At 39.4% G+C, this 24,363-nt stretch overlaps 1 protein-coding gene and 1 pseudogene across 2 annotated transcripts in view; both read left to right on the top strand.

The window, feature by feature from the left end:
- The window catches only part of KLHL2 (kelch like family member 2), a 125,966-nt gene that overhangs the window by 37,920 nt on the left and 63,683 nt on the right, over positions 1–24,363 (top strand). The window lies entirely within an intron of this gene.
- Positions 17,862–18,824, top strand: LOC123931290 (annotated as a pseudogene).

Raw genomic sequence — 24,363 nt, forward strand, 5'->3', positions numbered from 1 at the left:
ACTGTGTTATGTAAGTAATGGGACTTTAATTTTTGGCTCTTTAGGGTTTCCCTGATTTCTTTTTCTTTCTTTCTTTCTTTTTTTTTAATGTTGCTGTTTTTTTCTTTAAGTTTTTAAACTTTGGGTTTGAGTTTAGGTATTAGTTTTTATTTATGGCAAGATTGGGGAATAATTTGAGCCAAATGAATTTCTTTGTGTATTTTTTTTTTTTAAGGAGAATATATATTTTACTACAATCATTTAATTCAGCTTGTTGTTGCTATTGAGTAATTTAACTTGTTTCTAGAATTTCCGGTCAAATTTTTTTTTTTTTTTTTTTTTTTTTTTTTTTTTCCCCCTTTTATTAATTTTTTCAGCGTAACAGTATTCATTCTTTTTGCACAACACCCAGTGCTCCATGCAAAACGTGCCCTCCCCATCACCCACCACCTGTTCCCCCAACCTCCCACCCCTGACCCTTCAAAACCCTCAGGTTGTTTTTCAGAGTCCATAGTCTCTTATGGTTCGCCTCCCCTCCCCAATGTCCATAGCCCGCTCCCCCTCTCCCAATCCCACCTCCCCCCAGCAACCCCCAGTTTGTTTTGTGAGATTAAGAGTCATTTATGGTTTGTCTCCCTCCCAATCCCATCTTGTTTCATTTATTCTTCTCCTATCCCCCTCCCCCCCCCATGTTGCTTCTCCATGTCCTCCTATCAGGGAGATCATATGATAGTTGTCTTTCTCCGATTGACTTATTTCACTAAGCATGATACCCTCTAGTTCCATCCACGTCGTCGCAAATGGCAAGATTTCATTTCTTTTGATGGCTGCATAGTATTCCATTGTGTATATATACCACATCTTCTTGATCCATTCATCTGTTGATGGACATCTAGGTTCTTTCCATAGTCTGGCTATTGTAGACATTGCTGCTATAAACATTCGGGTACACGTGCCCCTTCGGATCACTATGTTTGTATCTTTAGGGTAAATACCCAGTAGTGCAATTGCTGGGTCATAGGGTAGTTCTATTTTCAACATTTTGAGGAACCTCCATGCTGTTTTCCAGAGTGGTTGGACCAGCTTGCATTCCCACCAACAGTGGAGGAGGGTTCCCCTTTCTCCACATCCTCTCCAGCATCTGTCATTTCCTGACTTGTTAATTTTAGCCATTCTGACTGGTGTGAGGTGATATCTCATTGTGGTTTTGATTTGTATTTCCCTGATGCCGAGTGACGTGGAGCACTTTTTCATGTGTCTGTTGGCCATCTGGATGTCTTCTTTGCAGAAATGTCTGTTCATGTCCTCTGCCCATTTCTTGATTGGATTGTTTGTTCTTTGGATGTTGAGTTTGCTAAGTTCCTTATAGATTTTGGATACTAGCCCTTTATCTGATATGTCGTTTGCAAATATCTTCTCCCATTCTGTCAGCTGTCTTTTGGTTTTGTTAACTGTTTCCTTTGCTGTGCAAAAGCTTTTGATCTTGATGAAATCCCAATAGTTCATTTTTGCCCTTGCTTCCCTTGCCTTTGCCGTTGTTCCTAGGAAGATGTTGCTGCGGCTGAGGTCGAAGAGGTTGCTGCCTGCGTTCTCCTCAAGGATTTTGATGGATTCCTTTCTCACATTGAGGTCCTTCATCCATTTGGAGTCTATTTTCGTGTGTGGTGTAAGGAAGTGGTCCAATTTCATTTTTCTGCATGTGGCTGTCCAATTTTCCCAGCACCATTTATTGAAGAGGCTGTCTTTTTTCCATTGGACATTCTTTCCTGCTTTGTCGAAGATTAGTTGACCATAGAGTTGAGGGTCGATTTCTGGGCTCTCTATTCTGTTCCACTGGTCTATGTGTCTGTTTTTGTGCCAGTACCATGCTGTCTTGATGATGACAGCTTTGTAATAGAGCTTGAAGTCCGGAATTGTGATGCCACCAACTTTGGCTTTGTTCTTCAATATTCCTTTGGCTATTCGAGGTCTTTTCTGGTTCCATATAAATTTGAGGATTATTTGTTCCATTTCTTTGAAAAAAATGGATGGTATTTTGATAGGGATTGCATTAAATGTGTAGATTGCTTTAGGTAGCATAGACATTTTCACAATATTTATTCTTCCAATCCAGGAGCATGGAACATTTTTCCATTTTTTTGTGTCTTCCTCAATTTCTTTCATGAGTACTTTATAATTTTCTGTGTATAGATTCTTAGTCTCTTTGGTTAGGTTTATTCCTAGGTATCTTATAGTTTTGGGTACAATTGTGAATGGGATTGACTCCTTAATTTCTCTTTCTTCAGTCTTGTTGTTGGTGTACAGAAATGCAACTGATTTCTGTGCATTGATTTTATATCCTGACACTTTACTGAATTCCTGTACAAGTTCTAGCAGTTTTGGAGTGGAGTCTTTTGGGTTTTCCACATATAGTATCATATCATCTGCGAAGAGTGATAGTTTGACTTCTTCTTTACCAATTTGGATGCCTTTAATTTCTTTTTGTTGTCTGATTGCTGAGGCTAGGACTTCTAATACTATGTTGAATAGCAGTGGTGATAATGGACATCCCTGCCGTGTTCCTGACCTTAATGGAAAAGCTTTCAGTTTTTCTCCATTGAGAATGATATTTGCAGTGGGTTTTTCATAGATGGCTTTGATAATATTGAGGTATGTGCCCTCTATCCCTACACTTTGAAGAGTTTTGATCAGGAAGGGATGCTGTACTTTGTCAAATGCTTTTTCAGCATCTATTGAGAGTATCATATGGTTCTTGTTCTTTCTTTTATTAATGTGTTCTATCACATTGATTGATTTGCGGATGTTGAACCAACCCTGCAGCCCTGGAATAAATCCCACTTGATCGTGGTGAATAATCCTTTTAATGTACTGTTGAATCCTATTGGCTAGTATTTTGGTGAGAATTTTTGCATCTGTGTTCATCAAGGATATTGGTCTGTAGTTCTCTTTTTTGGTGGGATCCTTGTCTGGTTTTGGGATCAAGGTGATGCTGGCCTCATAGAATGAGTTTGGAAGTTTTCCTTCCATTTCTATTTTTTGGAACAGTTTCAGGAGAATAGGAATGAGTTCTTCTTTAAATGTTTGGTAGAATTCCCCTGGGAAGCCGTCTGGCCCTGGGCTTTTGTTTGTTTGGAGATTTTTGATGACTGTTTCAATCTCCTTACTGGTTATGGGCCTGTTCAGGTTTTCTATTTCTTCCTGGTTCAGTTGTGGTAGTTTATATGTCTCTAGGAATGCATCCATTTCTTCCAGATTGGCCAATTTGTTGGCGTAGAGTTGCTCATAGTATGTTCTTATAATTGTCTGTATTTCTTTGGTGTTAGTTGTGATCTCTCCTCTTTCATTCATGATTTTATTGATTTGGGTCCTTTCTCTTTTCTTTTTGATGAGTCTGGCCAGGGGTTTATCAATCCTATTGATTCTTTCAAAGAACCAGCTCCTAGTTTCATTGATTTTTTCTATTGTTTTTTTGGTTTCTATTTCATTGATTTCTGCTCTGATCTTTATGATTTCTCTTCTCCTGCTGGGTTTAGGGTTTCTTTCTTGTTCTTTCTCCAGCTCCTTTACGCGTAGGGTTAGGTTGTGTACTTGAGACCTTTCTTGTTTCTTGAGAAAGGCTTGTACCGCTATATATTTTCCTCTCAGGACTGCCTTTGCTGTGTCCCACAGATTTTGAACTGTTGTGTTTTCATTATCATTTGTTTCCATGAATTTTTTCAATTCTTCTTTAATTTCCTGGTTGACCCATTCATTCTTTAGAAGGATGCTGTTTAGTCTCCATGTATTTGGGTTCTTTCCAGCTTTCGTCTTGTGATTGAGTTCTAGCTTCAGAGCATTGTGGTCTGAAAATATGCAGGGAATAATCCTAATCTTTTGATACCGGTTGAGACCTGATTTGTGACCCAGGATGTGATCTATTCTGGAGAAGGTTCCATGTGCACTAGAGAAGAATGTGTATTCTGTTGCTTTGGGATGAAATGTTCTGAATATATCTGTGATGTCCATCTGGTCCAGTGTGTCATTTAAGGCCTTTATTTCCTTGTTGATCTTTTGCTTGGATGATCTGTCCATTTCAGTGAGGGGAGTGTTCAAGTCCCCTACTATTATTGTATTATTATTGATGTGTTTCTTTGATTTTGTTATTAATTGGTTGATATAGTTGGCTGCTCCCACGTTAGGGGCATAGATATTTAAAATTGTTAGATCTTCTTGTTGGACAGACCCTTTGAGTAGGATATAGTGTCCTTCCTCATCTCTTATTATAGTCTTTGGCTTAAAATCTAATTGATCTGATATAAGGATTGCCACCCCAGCTTTCTTCTGATGCCCATTAGCATGGTAAATTGTTTTCCACCCCCTCACTTTAAATCTGGAGGTGTCTTCGCGTCTAAAATGAGTTTCTTGTAGGCAACATACTGATGGGTTTTGTTTTTTTATCCATTCTGATACCCTGTGTCTTTTGATTGGGGCATTTAGCCCATTAACATTCAGGGTAACTATTGAGAGATATGAATTTAGTGCCATTAGTAGCCTGTAAGGTGACTGTTACTGTATATTGTCTCTGTACCTTTCTGATCTACTACTTTTAGGCTCTCTCTTTGCTTAGAGGACCCCTTTCAATATTTCCTGGAGACCTGGTTTGGTGTTTGCAAATTCTTTCAGTTTTTGTTTGTCCTGGAAGATTTTGATCTCTCCTTCTATTTTCAATGATAGCCTAGCTGGATAGAGTATTCTTGGCTGCATGTTTTTCTCGTTGAGTGCTCTGAATATATCATGCCAGCTCTTCCTGGCCTGCCAGGTCTCTGTGGATAAGTCTGCCGCCAATCTAATATTTTTACCATTGTATGTTACTGATTTCTTTTCTCGGGCTGCTTTCAGGATTTTCTCTTTGTCACTAAGACTTGTAAATTTTACTATTAGGTGACGGGGTGTGGACCTATTCTTGTTGACTTTGAGGGGGGTTCTCTGCATCTCCTGGATTTTAATGCTTGTTCCCTTTGCCATATTAGGGAAATTCTCTCCAATGATTCTCTCCAATAGACCCTCTGCTCCCCTCTCTGTTTCTTCTTCTTCTGGAATCCCAATTATTCTAATGTTGTTTCGTCTTATGGTGTCACTTATCTCTCGAATTCTCCCCTCATGGTCCAGTAGCTGTTTGTCCCTCTTTTGCTCGGCTTCCTTATTCTCTGTCATTTGGTCTTCTATATCACTAATTCTTTCTTCTGCCTCATTTATCCTAGCAGTGAGAGCCTCCATTTTTGATTGCACCTCATTAATAGCTTTTTTGATTTCAACTTGGTTAGACTTTAGTTCTTTAATTTCTCCAGAAAGGGCTTTAATATCTCCAGAGAGGGTTTCTCTAATATCTTCCATGCCTTTTTCGAGCCCGGCTAGAATGTTCAGAATCGTCATTCTGAACTCTTGATCTGACATAGTACCAATGTCTGTGTTGATTAGGTCCCTAGCCTTCGGTACTGTCTCTTGTTCTTTTGTTTGTGGTGATTTTTTCCGCCTTGTCATTTTGTCCAGATAAGAGGATATGAAGGAGCAAATAAACTACTAATAGGGTGGCAAAGACCCCAGAAAAATGCGCTGTAACCAAATGAGAAGAGACCCCAAATTGGGGGGGGGGGGAAGGGGATAAAAAACAGGTTCTGAAAAAAAAAAGAAAAAAAAAAAAAAAGAAAAAAATTTAAAAAATAAAACAAATAAAAAAATATAAAAAAGAAAGAAAAAATATATTTATTTAGATGAACTAGTCAAAAAACGTTAAAAAAGAAAAGGGTAAAAGTTTTTAAAAAAATTTAGCAGAAGAAGAAAAAAGAAAAAAGAAAAAAAAATTGAAAAAAGAAAAAAAAAAAAAATTGAAAAAAGAAAAAAAAATTGAAGTAGCCGCAAGACTAAAGAATCATGGGGAGAAAGCCATGAGTTCCATGCTTTGCTTTCTCCTCCTCTGGAATTGCTCTGCTGTCTTAGGAATTGAATCTGCTTTCTCCTTGATAGATGAACTTCGTCCTGGCTGGATATTTTGTTGATCTTCTGGGGGAGGGGCCTGTTGTAGTGACTCTCAAGTGTCTTTGCCCGAGGCGGGATTGCACCGCCCTTACCGGCGGCCGGACTAAGTAATCGGCTCGGGTTCGCTTTTGGGAGCTTCTGTTCCCTGAACGCTTTCCGTAGAGTTCCGGAGGACGGGAATGAAAATGGCGGCCTCCCAGTCTCCGGCCCGGAGGAGCCGAGAGCCTGGGGCCCCACTCCTCAGTGCGCCCCCAGAGGACAGCACCCAATCACTCCCGTATCCCCAGCCTCTAGCCGCGCTCCGAGCTCACCCAGCCCGCGACCAGTTCAAGGTAACCCCGAGCTGAGAGTTCAGTCCTCGGCTCTGTCTTGGCAGCCGGCTTCTCCGTTCTAATAGCTGCGAGCTCTCCGACACTCCGACACCCCCGATCCTTCTGTGACCCTGCGGGGCCTGGGGCCACGCTGGCCCCGCGTGGGCTTCACCCCGGTTTAGCCCCTGGAGCAATGTCCCTCAGTGGAACAGACTTTTAAAAGTCCTGATTTTGTGCTCCGTTCCTCCGCCGCTTGCCGGGAGCCGGCCCCTCCCCCCGCGGTCTATCTTCCCGTCGTTTTAGATTCACTTCTCCGCCAGTCCTACCTTTCAGAAAGTGGTTGATTTTCTGTTTCTAGAGTTGCTGTTCTTCTTCTCTTCGCTCTCCCGTTGGATTTGTAGGTGTTTGCTATGTTTAGATAAGCTATCGAGCTGATCTCCTGTTACCTGATGTAGTCTCAGCCTGCTACTTCTCCGCCATCTTGACTCCTCCCCCTCTCCGGTCAAATTTTATAAACATTCTATATCAGGGAACAGAGAAAATAAAGTCAAAGGCTGTTATAAGGTAGGTTTTTAAATTTGGGGGCATCATGGAGCACCCGAGTGGCTCTTTCAGTTAAGCATCTGACTCTTGGTTTCAGCTCAGGTCATGACCTCAGGGTTGAGATCTAGCCCCACATCGAGCTCCACACTGGGTGTAGAGCCTGCTTAAGATTCTCTATCCCTCTTCCTCCCCTGCCATTCACTTGTGCTCTCTTAAAAAATACACACATACACAAACACAAAAACTGTTTAAATTTGGGGCATCATAAATTCCTTTGAGAATGATGAAAAACTATGGACCCTCTCCCAAGCAAAGTGCACATGGTCGTTTATGCACACAGTTTTGCATACACTTCTAGAGAATTCGTGTACTTTGTCTTTTCCCTCTCACTCTCCCACTGTTAAGAATACTTAGCTTTATATGTATATGTGTGTGTTTGAAGGGATTTTACATGAGTTTATTTTTAGCTATGTGTTAGGCATTTCACATATGTCTCATTTGATATTCACCACCTTATTAGATAGGTATTACTCCATTTTGCAATTAAGGAAGCTCAAGAAGGCTAAGTAATTAGCTTAGTATTACACAGCAGTTATTAAGTTGTCATTAACTAGTGCTGCTTAAAAAGAAAGTTTATAAATTTGAAAATTAAAATACCTTTATAACCAAAAATATTTTTTTCATTATCTAAAAATTATTGGAGGTTTAACTCTTCTTCATTTATCAATCAACATTTTTGAAGAAGCCTAAAGCAACTTGAGTTTTTCAATACATTTACTTCATTGTTAAATTTGTGGTTTTGTTATACATTTTGACTTCTCAGCTTTTGGTTATTTGTTTTGGCTTGCTAAAAGTAGCTAAGAGTTTTTTTCACTTGATGTAAGTGTGAAAAACAAAGGTAAGAATCTTAATAGATAGTACCAATTTAAGTAAATACTCTCATTTCCAAATTAATTTTATGAGTGTTCATCAAGGGGGCACGTGGGTGGCTCAGTGGGTTAAAGCCTCTGCCTTTGGCTCAGGTCATGATCCCAGGGTCCTGGGATCTAGCCCCGCATTGGGCTCTCTGCTCATCGGAGAGCCTGCCCCCCCCCACCCCCTGCCCTGCCTCCCTCTCTGCCTACTTGTGATTTCTGTCTGTCAAATAAATAAATAAAATCTTAAAAATAAAAAATGAGTGTTCATCAAAAGTTCTGTCTACATTAGAACCTTTCTTATTTACGAAGAATTTAAGAAGCATCTGATAATTGTGTTTTAGGGTTTTAAACAGTTCAGAAAATTTATATGTTGCATAAATTGAAATTATTTGGGAAAGGAAATCTCATCCTTTTAGAAAAGGAACAGGATTTAATTTCAAGAAAGTTAAAATTAATTTTTGGTAATAAACACACCAAATGTTTTACACAATCTCAGTACAGTAGAAAATTCAACATAGTGTGTCCATTTTGTTGGAGGTGTAGGGCAGATTATTTTTGTTTGTTTCAGACCAGAAGTGCTAGCAATATATTGTATAATTATATATATTGTTTTACCAGTGAGGCGTTCCTAAAAAGAAGACATCAGAGAAAGGGGCATCCACAGTAGGAGACCTGTTGACATGGTTGACCAGTTAATCAACAAAAGGCTGTAAAAGTGAAGAAACCATCAAATAAGAATACATGTATACCCCAACTATTTTATTTTAACCTATAACTTGCAATTGTACAATTATATGCCAGTCTTTTATGGTAAAACTAGTATGGTTGGAGAGCCATATCCTTTTTTGCAAATGTGACATCATAATGATAGATCAACCCTAATGTTCTAGTTTTTAAAAAAGTGCATCAAGAACTGAGACACTGAGAATTGAGCCCCACATCCGGCCCTCTGCTCGGCGGGGAGCCTGCTTCTGCCTGCCTCCTTGCCTGCCTCTCTGCCTGCCTCTCTGCCTACCTGTGATCACTCTGTCAAATAAATAAATAAAATCTTAAAAAAAAACAAAAACAAAACTGAGACACTTGAAAAGAAATCTCAGTGCAAAGTCATCTTTGAATTACACAATTTCTCTTTCCTTCCCCCTGTGTGTAATTTGTAAAGCTTTTTTTTTTTTTTTGTAACACATTGTTCAAGTCATTCTAAAGCAATCAACTTAGTTTTCATAGAAATAGCTCTCTTTTTACACTTATATCTCACTGGATTATGTGTTTATTTAAATTACGTAATTTCAGTAACAAGTGCCAGTGTCATAAACAGATTTGGGGGTAAAACCAAAATGTATGCATTGGTAAAAGGCAACTCAGCCGGAGGGGTGGAAGTATGCAGGCATATTAGAGAGTACAGGGGGCATGGGAGAATTGATTAGTCAGGTGGGCAGGTGTAGCAGAGGTTGGTAAGCCAGTGCTTTTGCTGTGTGTATCTTTGCATTGTGTAGATAAACACCGAAATGAGATTCCTATTAGATGGATATGTATTTAACAGTGGATATTGAAGACACCCTATCAGTTAAGTAGACTAAGTCTTCTGCTAAGTCTTCAGTCCTGTGCTTGGTCCAAAAATGAGCAAAGAACAAAACATAGTAAATACACTATAGATGTTGGCAGTACTATTGAAATACCATGGGACTTTGTCCACAGTTCTTAACTTCTCTGAGCTTCATTTTCTTGTCTGAAAGAGGGGGATAAATTCTGTTCTTTCATACATAGGAACTTGTGAAACATCACTCATTAGATAACTCATTTATGTATAGGTGAGATATGCTGGGTCCTCACTAAAAGCATAGTTGGGATTGAGGCTTGGGCCAGAAATGAATGGGGCTAAGAATAGGGGCACCAATCTGGGAGAGCAAGCACTCAAGTATTTTTTAATTTATTTTTAATTTTCATTTATTTATTTTTAAGAGATTTTAGTTATTTATGTGACAGGGAGCACAAGCAGGGGGAGTGGGAGAGGTAGAGGGAGAAGCAGGCACCCCGCTGAGCAGGGAGCCCAATGCAGGACTTGATCCCAGGACCCTGAGATCATGACCTGAGCCGAAGGCAGAGGCTTAACCAACTGAGCCACCCAGGCACCCCAGTAAGTTTTTTTTTAAAATTGAGGGCAGCATGTGATCTGAATGAAAGTACTCCAGGATGAGTGACAGATTCAGTCTGAATGAGGTGCTGCAGGAGGCATGGCAGCAGGAGGTCTCATGGTGGTGGCGGTGGGGGTATGGTACCTGCTGTTAGGCTAATGGCAGTATCTTTGATCTAGGATGAGCTGCCCTGAGTGAACAGTGAGTCAAGTCTATAGCCCCAAGCTCACTTGTCAGGAAAGAGGCTTGGTAAGCTCTAGGCAATTGTAATACCATAGTTATGTAAAGTTGGGATTTTGGACGGTAAATCCAGGATCTGAGGCCATGCTCAGTCGGGTAAGGCTTTTGGCTCACAGTGTGGCTTGGTAAGCATGAGGATGCTTTAGGGAGCGCACCACATTTAAGGCAGCAGGATTAATGACAGACTAGAAACACTGGTTGGGCGCCCAATAAACCTCATAGTCTTGGTCAGATTAGTTTAGGACTGAGTTGGACTGAACTTAAAGATGTAAGGCTTTTAACATTTTCAGCTGAATGAGGATAGATCAAGTAAGAATTAATAACCATTTCACTACTTCTTTATTCATGGCTTGCTCTTTCCCTTTCTTACTTCTAAAGATACTGAGCTTGCCCATTTTTCCATTGCCAGTGTTGATCCTTATGAATTCCAGCTCTCAGTGGTAGTTCAGTAAAAAATTATCGAGCATCTGTTTTATCTACATCTGTTTTATGCTGGGCAGTGTTCCACCTATTGGTGATGCAATATCAAGACAGACAGACAAGGCCTTTGTCCTAAGACCCTTTACAGCCTGTTGCTCTACAGGGTAATAGGTGTGTCTAGTGACTGGATAGATGTGTACATTATCCAATGTGCATCATTCCCAGGACCTAGGTCTTCCAATCAGAGGATTGTTTGGTGAGCATGAAATCTTAGAGAAGGGAGCTTACTTCAGATGGATTAGGGAGGGCCCTCACTGACTATCATTCTGCTGCAAAACACATCTCTAGTGACCAGGAAATTGATCAAGTGCCATCCGATCCAATGCCTCTCTTCCCTGAATGATACCCAGAAAAACTGACAAATAATTTCTCTTTAGATGACCCATCTCTGAACATTTTGTTAGCTGGTAGTTGTTTCTACCTCCAGGCCCTGGAGGCTTTAACGATCTCTGTCAGTCATTGTGGCTTATTGAGGCCAGGATTCTTAATTAGAGGGTAGGGCCCCAGTATTTTGAATTCTCATCTGTCTTCATATAGAGACTGAATAATAAGAACTATTTTACTCTTCTGTTAACAATGATTTCTTCTGACAGAGACTATAACTGTATGATTGGTTATGCTTTAACCTTAATTACAGTCACATTCTAGATCTGCCCTTTAGTTATCTTGATTGAGTGACAATTTTTCATTCTCAGCCACACAAATAGAAGTTGCTCATGTACCAAGGGAGTTCAGTAGCAGATTTGTCTTCAGGGTGAGCAAAAATGTCTACTAAGCAGTTTTGTAAATGTTTTTGGTTTAAATAAAGTTATTTAAATCAAATATATAACACTATATGTTTAAGTTACTATTGAACAACTCAGATAATAATAAGGAGGCCCCTTAGATTGGCTCTCTGCTAGAAAACTTTCATGGGCTATTGGACTCTGGCTAATTATTGTATTAGAATTCAGAGCTCAAATCTTGAATTTAACCATTGACTTCAAGAATGGCCTTGAGCTTTTTAGCTATTATAAATAAAGCTGATAATGCCTTGACACCTCACAGAAATGCTGTGATATATGAAATGTGCCAGTTAAAGCTTATAGAAACATTAAAGTCCTCTGTAAATGTTGAACAGAAATAAGAAATGGGCAGCAATAAAAAGTCTTATGGCCATGAGGAAGAAGAACCCACTGAGATTGTTTGGGATCACTGGGTAAAAAAAAGAAATGGTTCATGTAACCTTTCCCTCATTTTTTATATTCTGAATCCAGATATGTATTTGTGACCAAACCATAAATCTTAAATTGCTGTAGACTTCTCTCCACCCAGCAGGATTTGGGTGTTTGGGTTAGTGTGGAAGACAGCACTCTGGAATTATTGCAGTACCAGTTTGTAACACCCTCTTCCATTGGTCTGACAGGCAGTGGTTCAAGAAAAAGTGCTCTTTTTCCTAGCACAGGTTTTGGAAGCCTAATTGTTTTTCCATTTTCATTTTCTGTTTCTCTTATGAGATAGAAAATAAGTTCTTTGTTACTAAAAGAATTTGGCAGATGATATGCTTAAAACACAGGTTAAAACTTTAAAAAAATACATTAAAAAGTGTTGAATCAAACTTTTAGGATTAGTGGTTGTTTATGGGATAGCAGTGGGAAATCCTATCATTGAAGTGAATTTATCTGACATTCTAATCCTCAGAAAACTGTTAAACTAGTATTTTATCAGTTTATCAGAATTATGATAATTTTAGTTTATTATTACCCAGAGACACAAAATGGTGAATTTCTTTTATATTAATAATTACTATAAACTTAAATATTTACAGTTGGTTTTTGGTGTTAATTGCATTTTATTATGTTTTAAGTCTGAACTTGGTAATCCTTTTTAATCAATCCTAATTTTAATCAAAATTCTTGACCAGCTAGAATATCTGTTCTCCAGTCATGCCAATTAAATTATGTTTTACTTTGTATAAGTTAAAAGTATAGAATAAATGAAGACTTATTTAAAATTTAGATGGAAGAAGCCATTGGAGGTCAGCTAGTTTGAGAAAAATCTAGAGGGTTTATCATAAAAACATGTTATAAATCTTAGATGGGCATCAAATTTGAAGTGTTTAAGTTTTTGTTTACAGAAAAGCTAGGTACTCAGGAAATATTAATAACTAAGGTTAGTTGTGGCTTTACATTATTAAAATATATAATTTTTTAAAAAAAGTTTTTATTTATCCAGAAAGCAAGAGAGAGAGAGAGAGAGAGTGTGTGTGTGTGTGTGTGTGTGTGTGTAGGGGGAGGGGCTAAGGGAGAAGGACAGGCAGACTGTGCTAAGCACAAAGCCCAATGCAGGGCTTGATCTGAGGACCTTGAGATCATGCCTTGAACTGAAACCCAGAGTCAGATGCTTAACTGACTGAGCCACCTAGGAGCTCCTAAAATATGTATTCTTTGAAGATGTCCAATGTTGAGTCGTTTTGTGATTGATATTTTAATTAGCTTCATGTGGTATATAAGAGGAATTTATCTTGATGAGCAAAAAAATGACTCCATCCTGATTGTGATCTAGCATCTTATAGCAGTGTTGTAATTTGAGCAGTAAAAAGTTAGGTATACATCAAAGTCCTTATTAGGTGGATTTTTTCCTTCATGTTTGAGCTATGCCTCATACTGTTTACATTTGGACCTATGTGCGGCAAAGCACATCTGTGTCAGCGGCCGGTGTTCAGGGTCCAGTTCTCCAGACCAGTTTAGGTGGTGGGAGCCTAGAGTTGTTGAATTTTCTGTGGTTCAGGCATATTTGGTTTGAAATAAGCCAAAGGTTTTATAAATCCTAGCATTATTGCCCCACAACTTTAAATATTATTACCTTTTGGACTTTAATGTCTTAATTCCATTGTCAGGTTAGTAAAATTAATTTGCTTCTCCTCATCTAGTTAAAGTGTACATGTGTCTTTCCCCAGGTTATAGGATTCATTTTTTGTGAAAATAGAATATAGCTATATTACTAACATTTCTTCAAAATTCTTGAAGATTTTTAGTTGTTTTAAATTAACTGTTGTTTTAAATTAACTTTATGAATACTAGTATAGAAATTTGGTTATGTAAATACATTTGATATATTTTCATTTATTTTCTTACTTGGGGTTCTATCAGGTAGGATTTTTATTTTTCATTTTAAATTTGTTTTATAATTTATAAATGCCTTCCACTGACTTCGGGTGACTTTTAGTGTGGGCCTAAAGTGCTCTTTTTTTTTTTTTTCCTCTAGTGGGCTATTATTTACATATTCAATTTGCTAAGTTTTTAAAAATATTTTTATTTTTTATTAACATATAATGTATTATTAGCCCCAGGGGTACAGATCTGTGAATCACCAGTTTTACACACTTCACAGCACTCACCATAGCACATACCCTCCCCAATGTCCATAATAGTTTGCTAAGTTTTAACAAATGTATACACCTATTAACCCACACCCAAATCAGGATATTGAGCATTTATAACCTCAAGCCTCTTCCTAATAAATCTCTCACCTCTGACTCTAGGCAACCACTGTATGATTTCTGTTATAACAGATTCGTTTTGCCTGTTACTGAACTTTATATAAATAGAATCAAGCACAGTGTATTCTTTCGATGCTGACTTCTTCAGCATAATAGAGCATTTATGAGATTTATCTGTGTCGCTGCATGTTCCAGGACTTAGTTCCTTTTTATAGATGCTGAGTATTCTAGTGTATGGATTTATTGCAGTTTAGCATGATGGTGGACATGTATTTAAAGTTTTGGGCTGTTATGAATAGACTTAAGGCGCTTCGATAGAGGACATTGAGAAACACATATTCTGTAATTAAACTGTAGTTGGGGTCAGGGAGAGGCTAATCAGTAAGATGGATAAGGTTATTTAATTGCTTATTAAAAGGGATTTGATTTTTTTTTTTTTTGCTTGACATGTGCTTTCTTATCATGTATTTTCTCACTTTTTATTCTCCCGCAATAATTTGATCTTATCTTATAATCTCTATTTCATGTCAAGCCTGGGCTTTGACACATGGGGTTGGGAAATGATACATGAAAGGAGAGAATATATAATCATGCAACAGAAAAACTGCTGTTTGTCTAAAGAATATGAGTACGTGATGTATGTGAGTGTTGGTATGTATGTGTGCATGCATGAATAGATGTCCGTGTGTTTTAATTTAGTGTTGTATTATTTGTGAAAACAACAAAAAACAATCTTTAAAAGATATTAGCAGTCTCTTTGGTCTTGAAAAAATTCCACTGGAATAAAATTTGATGATTGGTGGGGGTGGGGAGGCTCTGAATAATATAAATAAGTTTAGAAAGAAGATGAAAAAGGAGCAGGCATAGACAAAAAGGCGAGAGGGAGAGAGTGAGAGGAAAGACCAAGAAGGAGGAGAGGAAGAAGAGGGAGGTGTGTGTGCTAAAGCAATACAGAGCCCTGGGGAGTGAAGTTAGTGAAGTTAACTTATTTTGATGGTTATGTTTGGCAGTTAATTTGGCAGTTACCATCCACAGTTGTGAGTATATCCATGCAGCAGCTTTGAAAAGCCAGAAGCATCATTAGTCCTTGTGCTAAGACTCATATCTTACGTTTGTTGACAATCTTCGCCCCTTAAACTTGCTTGCATTTGTTTCAGTTTTTTATTTTTTTTAATTTAAAAGAGACAGAGATCACAAGGCAGAGAGGCAGGCAGAGGGAGAGGGGGAAGCAGGCTCCCCGCTGAGCAGAGCGCTTGAAGCAGGATTCTGAGATCATGACTTGAGCCAAAGGCAAAGGCTTAACCCACTGAGCCACCCAGGCGCCCCTGTTTCAGTTTTTAAAAAAATATATTTTTGAGTCCTGCTGACAGTTCTTCTTGGTCCTTGTTTTCTTTGCTAGGCAGTAGATTGATGCTTCAGTCTCACCGCCCTAAACCACTGAGCCACCTAGGCGCCCCTAAACGAATGAGTTAAATTCTGTGTTGAAAGTGGATATGGAGTTAGTGATAGTGTTAGTTTATTCTTTATTCATGAAATTGTGAGGTTGTGGAAAGGAAGGACCCTGGAGAATACAGAGGAGATACAGGAGAAAATTTGATCTATAGTAGGAGTAAAATGCATGATCAGGTAGTCAAGAGACTAGTAGTCATGTGTTTTGATTTGAGGTGATTTTAGAGAGGAAGGATTAAAGGAGAAGAGATTAAATTGGATTAATGCCCATAAACGATAGCAGAGATGAAGAAGGAGCTGTCTACCTTCCATGTTCCAGTCACTCTGTTAAGTACTGATCTCATTTAGTTTTTATAACATCCTGGACAGAAAGTTGTTTTTTTACAATGTTGAGAATTGCAGCTCAGGGAAGTTAAGCGATTTTCTTGGGTCACACAGAGAACATGGAGCATGTCCAGCATTCAAGACCAGAGTTCCCACTCTTGAGCCTATGGTATGGTTTCCATTCTCCATTCTTTTCATACTAACTCCAATCTGCCCTGAGGCTTTATAGGAACTCGGCGGCAGGTGGGGGATTAAAATCTATAGCTCTTAAGTCCTCCAGGGCCTCCGGACTTTAGACTTTGAGATCTGAAGACCACTTTGAAGGGCATGAGTACTGGGATGATGGAAATTACACATGCCTCTACTAAATGTAAGCACTACCTGTTAGAATCCAAGCTCTAGGGGGGCGCCTGGTGGCTCAGTGGGTTAAAGCCTCTGCCTTCAGCTCAGGTCATGATCCCAGGGTCCTGGCTCTCTGCTCAGTGGGGAGCCTGCTTCTTCCTCTCTGTCTGCCTCTCTGCCTACTTGTGATCTCTGTCTGTCAAATGAATAAATAAAATCTTAAAAAAAAAGTATCCAAGTTCTAGGATGCTTCACTGCCACATCCCCAGAACTTAAACTAGTGATTGGACCCAGGCTAAATGCTCAATAAATATTTGTTAAGTGACGAATGGGGGAATGCCCATAGGATAGGCCTGTTTGATGAATAGGCCCTGTTGGATGGATTGAAGTGGAACTAGGCAGGAGGTCCTAGGAGAACAGGAGGGAGGGAGCCTGGGAACAAGCACTCTGCATTTTCTGGGCTGGGACCTGGGGGCAGGATTTCAAACTCTGGGAGAACTGGTCCATGCCCACTCGGGAAGGATCCTAGTTAGAGGCGGGTAGGCTGGAGCTGGGTCTAGGAAACAAAGCATTGAAGTGCCCAAGGTCACATTAGCATTGACATGAAGTTGACCAGGTTGAGCTGCTTATAGTTAGAGTTGAAAGATGTTCTCTCTGATCAGAGACAGGATTGGATCCAGATCCAGTGCTTCCAGCTATAGAGCTGACAGATGCGAGGGCAGGGATCCAAGCTGTTGTTAAAAAGACCTGTGCACCGCTTTCTTTACTTAATGTCTATTTTGTGTTAGAAAAACTAAATTGTGTGGAAATGTTCAGTTATGTATTTTTTCTGTCTCTGTCAACATTGTTTTGCTAACGAAATTCCTCGAGATCAAAAGAATTTGACGTCTTTTAAGTTTTTCTGTATAATCATAGGTTAGAGCTAGCTGTGTATCCATCTCATTTTATAATTTTGTATGTTACTACAAATATTTTAGAAATACTAGTTTTTTAAAACCATTATTAGACTTCATTGTCATTGATTATACTGTTTATTCATGTGGGTTTAATACAATTCATCCAATTGTTGGCATATTGCTAAGTCTGTAGTTGTTTCTGTTTTTTTCCCCTACTCTTATAAATAAAGCTAAAGTAGAATTCATGGATGTAGCCTATTCTAGTTTTTGAACTCTTTTCTCAGGGTAGATGTTCGGGAGCATACTTCCATCATTAAATGCTTTAAACTTTATATTTTTTGGTAGCTCTTGATGAATATTACCTACTTCTTTTCTAAGAGAGTTGACTAGTTTACAGTGAAGGCAGAAACGTGATAGAGGCCAGGGCTTACTATCCCTTGGCCTGAGTTATGTGGTTGAAAATATCAATAGTCGAGCACCTGAGTGGCTCAGTAGGTTAAGCATCTGCCTTTGGCTCTCAGGTCATGGTTCCAGGGTCTTGGGATGAGTCCTGAATATGGCTCCCTGCTTAGCAGGGAGCTTTCTTTTCTCTCTACCCTTCCTCCTGGTTATGCTCTCTCTGTCTCAGTCTCTCTTTTGTAAATAAATAAATCTTAAAAAAAGAATATCAAGATATGTTCGTTAGATTACTCCTTTCTGCCCGTGGACGCCGCCGAGTAAGCATCATTGAAGTCTCCCCTCCCACCGCCGTCATGTCTAAGTCAGAGTCTCCCAAAGAGCCTGAATAGCTGCGGAAGCTCTTCATCGGAGGTCTGAGCTTTGAAACAACCGATGAGAGTCTGAGGAGCCATTTTGAGCAATGGGGAACACTTACGGACTGTGTGGTCATGAGAGATCCAAACACCAAGCGCTCCAGAGGCTTTGGGTTTGTCACATATGCCACTGTGGAGGAGGTGGATGCAGCCATGAATGCAAGGCCACACAAGGTGGATGGAAGAGTTGTGGAACCAAAGAGGGCTGTCTCAAGAGAAGATTCTCAAAGACCTGGTGCCCACTTAACTGTGAAAAAGATTTTTGTTGGTGGCATTAAAGAAGACACCGAAGAACATCATCTAAGAGATTATTTCGAACAGTATGGGAACATCGAAGTGATTGAGATCATGACTGACCAAGGCAGTGGCAAAAAGAGGGGTTTTGCTTTTGTAACATTTGATGACCATGATTCTGTAGACAAGATTGTCATTCAAAAATACCATACTGTGAATGGCCACAACTGTGAAGTAAGGAAAGCGCTCTCTAAGCAAGAGATGGCTAGTGCTTCATCCAGCCAAAGAGGTCGAAGTGGTCCTGGAAACTTTGGTGGTGGTCGTGGAGGTGGTTTTGGTGGGAATGACAACTTTGGTCGCGGAGGAAACTTCAGTGGTCGAGGTGGCTTTGGTGGCAGTCGAGGTGGTGGTGGATAGGGTGGCAGTGGGGATGGCTATAACGGATTTGGTAATGATGGAAGCAACTTTGGAGGTGGCGGAAGCTACAATGATTTTGGCAATTACAACAATCAGTCCTCAAATTTTGGACCCATGAAAGGAGGCAATTTTGGAGGCAGAAGCTCTGGCCCTTATGGTGGTGGAGGCCAATACTTCGCCAAACCACGAAACCAAGGTGGCTATGGTGGTTCCAGCAGCAGCAGTAGCTACGGCAGTGGCAGAAGGTTTTAATTCCTGCCAGGAAACAAAGCTTAGCAGGAGAGGAGAGCCAGAGAAGTGACGGGGAAGCTATAGGTTACAACAGATTTGTGAACTCAGCCAAGCACAGTGGTGGCGGGGCCTAGCTGCTACAAAGAAGACATGTTTTAGACAATACTCATGTGTATGGGCAAAAAAAACTCGAGGACTGTATTTGTGACTAATTGTATAACATGTTATTTTAGTTTCTGTTCTGTGGAAAGTGTAAAGCATTCCAACAAAGGGTTTTAATGTAGATTTTTTTTTTTTGCACCCATGCTGTTGATTGCTAAATGTAATAGTCTGATCATGACGCTGAATAAATGTGTCTTTTTAAAAAAAAAAAAAAAGAATATCAATGGTCATAAAATGCTCTCTCATTATTTTAATTTATATTTATTTAATAGGTAGTGGGATATCAAATCTATTTCCCATTTTTGTATGCAATGTTTGTTCTTTTTTGAATTGTCCCTGATTATATATTTTACTTTGGGAATATTTGATCAAAAAAGAAAGCAACCTTATGCTTATTGTAAATGATCTGGCATAGAACATCATCTTGTGAGGGAGAAAAGAAATCCTGGTATTCTGTTGTTATGGGATTGAATTGAAGAAACCTTGAGTTAGAGCTAATGTGCTCCTTTTCCATGTGCCAGGAACTGCATTAAACAGTAGACCAACTTTTTTTTTTCAATAACTCTATTAGGTAGATGCCATGTTTGTTACACATTTGAGCCACTGTTGAATAAATGAGAGATTTTAGAGAAAACTTAGGTTAAAAAGAAGCTGTATTTGAAAGGATAATAGAAGAGGGGTAGTTTTCAGCCTGTGGGAAAGCCACATTGCCCACATATTTCCTCTTTCTGTACTACTTGTGCCTTTCTGTCTCATTTATTATACCATTGGAAATGACCTCAATTACAGATGTATTCTGCTTAAGAGTCAGCCTCTCTTAAAACTTTAAATATCTCTGGAAGGGATTTGTCCTGGAAGGTGATGCGTTATTAGCCATTAGTATAAATTAATAATAAGATGGCTTTCCTTTTGACTCTGCTGGTCATCGCTATCCCAAGGGATGGATCTTGGGACAGGGGGTGTTGGAAGGAGGAAGGTGAGGTAAATACATTTAGAGGATGAAACACTTTTATCAGTCAGAAAAGGATGATCTTATGGGGGAATCATAGCTGGAGCACAGAGCAGAGGCCAGCTCCTGGTGGTTGAGGTTTAGGGTTTTGAGATGTGGAAGTGTGAGTGAGGTGGCAGGATGGTCAGGCAGGTCAAATACTTCCTGTTTCAAAACTCTGCACCCAGCAAGGCCTACATCCCAGAAAGAGGAAGGAAACTTTCTTTCTCTTTCTTTTCTGCACCAATGCCCTATAAGATCGTAGCAGTCAAGTGGTAATATTATATTCACTAATACTGTGATTTATTACTATTTTTAATATTGTTTTATGACTAAATGAGTATCAAGAGGCCAGTTGAAAAAATAAACTTGTGAAACATGACTTACGTATAATTTGGAGACTAAATGCAGATTTTAGAAGATGTATGTAGTACTGAAGGTTGTGGGTTATATTTCATAATGAGGTTTTTTTCTTTTTTTTGTCCAACAGCGTATAGCTTAAGTTTGGGAATAATTTCTTCCCTCTCCTCATGCCCTTTGAACAGCTGTTTCTCTGTTTTCAGGTCATTCCTGGTATACAAGTCCCTTGCTCTTTATTTTTAAAAGATTTATTTGTTTACTGAGTGAAAGAGAGAGAAAGAGAGAGAGCATGTGTGCATGAGAGTGGGGGAAGGGAGCAGCGGGAGAGGGAGAGTGAATCTCAGGCAGACTTGCTGTTGAGTACAGAGCCTGATGTGGGGCTCAATTCCATGACTCCGAGATCATGACCTAGGCTGAAGTCAAGAGTCAGATGCTTAACTGATTGAGCCACCCAGGTGCCTTCCTTGCTCCTTAGACAAACAGTCTAATATAAAATATATAAAATATAATATAAAATGGCTGGGAAATTAATAAAAACCTTTTTAGCAGTACAGTCACTGTAAAGTTAATAGTGACTGTGTTTCGTGTTTGCTTGTTTTCATAGACATCTGGAAATCTTGTGTATGGAACAGTCAGACCCCTTGGTAGTCTTTTCTAATAAATGCACTGCTAATGACTCAGGATTTAAAAGACTTACTACATAAATTATTCTCCCCTATGGATTAAATGCCCAAGCTGAAAATAAATTGCAAATCCTAATAGCCAAGCAGAAGGAGTGTACTTGTCTAAGCGAAACATCTTATGTGTAATTTGGCTTGTCAAACAAAGTGAAGTAGGATGAAAGCATCTTACTTAAAATGTGCAGCTGGTGTTAAGAGTGTCACACGGGTGCTAATTGTTTGTCTCGGGTGTCTTCCATGTCTAGTGTTCCTCTTGTCTTCTCTAATCAGTGGTAGCTTTTCCCCTTCTTCTTTGTTCATTGCAGAAAATGTCTCCACAGTGTAAAATGTTTAGGCTTCTATTTTCTCGCTATTTTGGAAATCAGCACATCTAGGTGAAAATAAATTTCTCCTATTTACCAAAATGATTGATTTAAAGTTGTTTATTTAATGAGCTGGTCATGTTCTTTTTAATTTTAATTTTATTTATTTATTTATTTATTTGACAGAGAAATCACAAGTAGGCAGAGAGGCAGGCAGAGATGGGAAAGCAGGCTCCCCGCTGAGCAGAGAGCCTGATGCGGGGCTTGATCCCAGCACCCTGGGATCATGACCTGAGCTGAAGGCAGAGGCTTAACACACTGAGCCACCCAGGCGCCCATGGTCATGTTCTTTTACTTTACATTTTTCCCAGCACTTAAAGATAATGTTTTTCACGTGAACAAGAAGAAGAATATGTAGAGCCTATGTAACATTCTACAGAACACTAGTTTGATGATCATAGGCCTTTGAGACTTATAGTACTCAGAGGACAGGCCTAACTGAAGCTGTGCCTGGCGAGTGGTGGGTGATAATCATGGAATAAATAGCTGCCTTTACCATTGCTGCCTTGGCTAGAATTCTAGAGATCCAGAAGTGCATTCTTTTAGTTGGTTTTCACCAGGACCATCTGAGGAGGCTTATGAAATGTGAAGGGAAGCATTTACCTATCATCTTTCTTTGGACCATTCTCCTTAGGTCAGGACTGGCCCCACAATCATTGTTCCCCCTGTGCTTCCAGATGGTGCAGCTGTGAGTCCCCAGTGCATTCCCTGGCTGGGACAGAGTGGGGGTGAGGCATTGTTAAATTTTATTTTCACGGAGGTCATCAAAGTCTACTTAGATCTGGTTGATGCAGTGGTGGCTTGAGCAAGAGGTGGAACTGAGGAGATTTGCAGCAGGCAACAAATGTCCCATATAGACACATTCTAGAAATAGAATTTGTATTTCTGGGTCAAAGGACATCCAAAATTGTATCTCTTTTAAAATACAAATACCCAGGAGAGTACATTCAGGTTGATTCATTTATTATGCATCTAGATATTCTTCTAGTACCTGAGGCTACAATAAGGGTAAGAGATGTGACCCCACAGGCCCAGAGAATGTATTCTTCTACAGGGAGAGAGACAGTAAACGTGGGAGCAGATACATAAAGTCTTTTCTGACAATAGTAAGTGTAACAAAGCAGATGAAGCCTGTGTGATGCTGTTAGTAGTGACCTGAAAGGGACCAAGGGATCATGGTGAGAACACCAGGTCTGAGTGGGGAAGCTCAGGGATGATAGAATAGAACTAAAGGGGAATGAGGAAGAGGCTGCTGGAAGGGGAGGGAGGGTTGGACCCCAAGACATGACGCCAGCTCTATATTTTATCTTAGGCCATAACATAATTGAGAGAGAGATTTCAGTTTTTGGAGCGTGGCCCTCCCTCAGTATATATACTGTATGGGAATTAATCACTTTTTGATTCTTAGACTGTATCATTAACATTTTTATTATATAACAAACATAATTCCTTTTTCTTTGATGTTTTGGAATATACTTTAGATCTTAGAGTGCCTTAGGGTTATTTTCATCAATCTCAGTGTTAATGTGGAAAATGGAGCAAATGGAAAATTTCCATTAGGTCATAATGCTATATGGCTAGAGGTTATTGTGTCAATATAATTCCACTTCATATAAGAAACAGCACTGTTCAACTGCACCTTTGCTCTAGGGAGCTCAGAAAAATTAGTTTTTAAGGCATAAAATTGTTCCTCAGTCCTCTTAATTACAACACCCAAGATACTTTTGTGAACTAAATAGCAAATTAAGAAACCACCTCTTTACATTGCTAGGTGTTTCCCACATTTGTTGCTAATAGTAGAGTTTATCCACTCTGTAGAAAATATGCCATGGGATTGTGATAGCCCCAGATTAAAGCACAGCCTTCCTTTTCAGTGATAGGCAAAAGCCATAAGAACAGAATGAGATCACATATTGAAGGATTAGAATAGTGAATTTAATCTCCCAAATCAGAGGTTTCTGAAGTTTCATAATTTGTGTGTCACCTTCTTGATTTTGCTATATTCTACACTGCTGGTACTATTAAATATTTAATGTTTTCCTCTATGTTGACTCAATTCTTGCTTAAATAAATTTACTTAAAAAGAATTTATATTATTGAAATAAATAAAGGGTAACTTTAAAAACCTACTCCTAACTAGTGGCATAAGAATGTTTATCTGGGGGGCACCTGGGTGGCTCAGTGGGTTAAAGCCTCTGCCTTCGGCCCAGGTCATGGTCCCAGGATCCTGGTGATCGAGCCCCGCATCAGGCTCTCTGCTCAGCAGGGAGCCTGCTTCCCCTCCTCTCTCTCTGGCTGCCTCTCTGCCTACCTATGATCTCTGTCTGTCAAATAAATAAATAAAATCTTAAAAAAAAAAAAAAAAGAATGTTTATCTGGGTGCCATCTAAAAGCATTATACTCACTCCGGTTAATGCTGCTCTCATAACAGACTCTACCTGTGCCACACAAGATGTGTGACCTTGGGCCAGTTACCTAACTTCTCTAAGCCTCTGTATTCACTTGTGTATAATGGGGATAGTGAGATATTATTGCCTGCCAAGTGCTTAGCACAGTACCTGATGTAGTAATTGCTCATTAAGTGGAAGCAATTACAAGACTATTGTTGGGGGCGCCTGGGTCTGTATTGTTGGGGGGTGCCTGGGTGGCTCAGTGAGTTAAAGCCTCTGCCTTTGGCTCAGGTCATGATCCCAGGGTCCTGGGATCAAGCCCCGCATCGGGCTCTCTGTTCAGTGGGGAGCCTGCTTCCCCATCTCTCTCTGTCTGCCTTCCTGCCTACTTGTGAGCGCTGTCAAATAAATAAATAAAATATTTTATAAAAAAAAGAATGTATTGTTGAGGTGTTTGTTGTCTTTATTACTCTTGCTGAAAAGAGAAGTACTAGAAGTTTAGAAATTGGACAGACACTTCCATTCTGCACCTATAGAGTGGGCTCAAGGTAGTGTAAAAAATCGCAGACCAAAGAGTTGGCAAATTTGATTATATTCTTAGCTTTCATCTGACCAACT

Source organism: Meles meles, chromosome 2, assembly GCF_922984935.1.
Source record: "Meles meles chromosome 2, mMelMel3.1 paternal haplotype, whole genome shotgun sequence".
In the NCBI taxonomy this organism is placed as follows: domain Eukaryota; kingdom Metazoa; phylum Chordata; class Mammalia; order Carnivora; family Mustelidae; genus Meles; species Meles meles.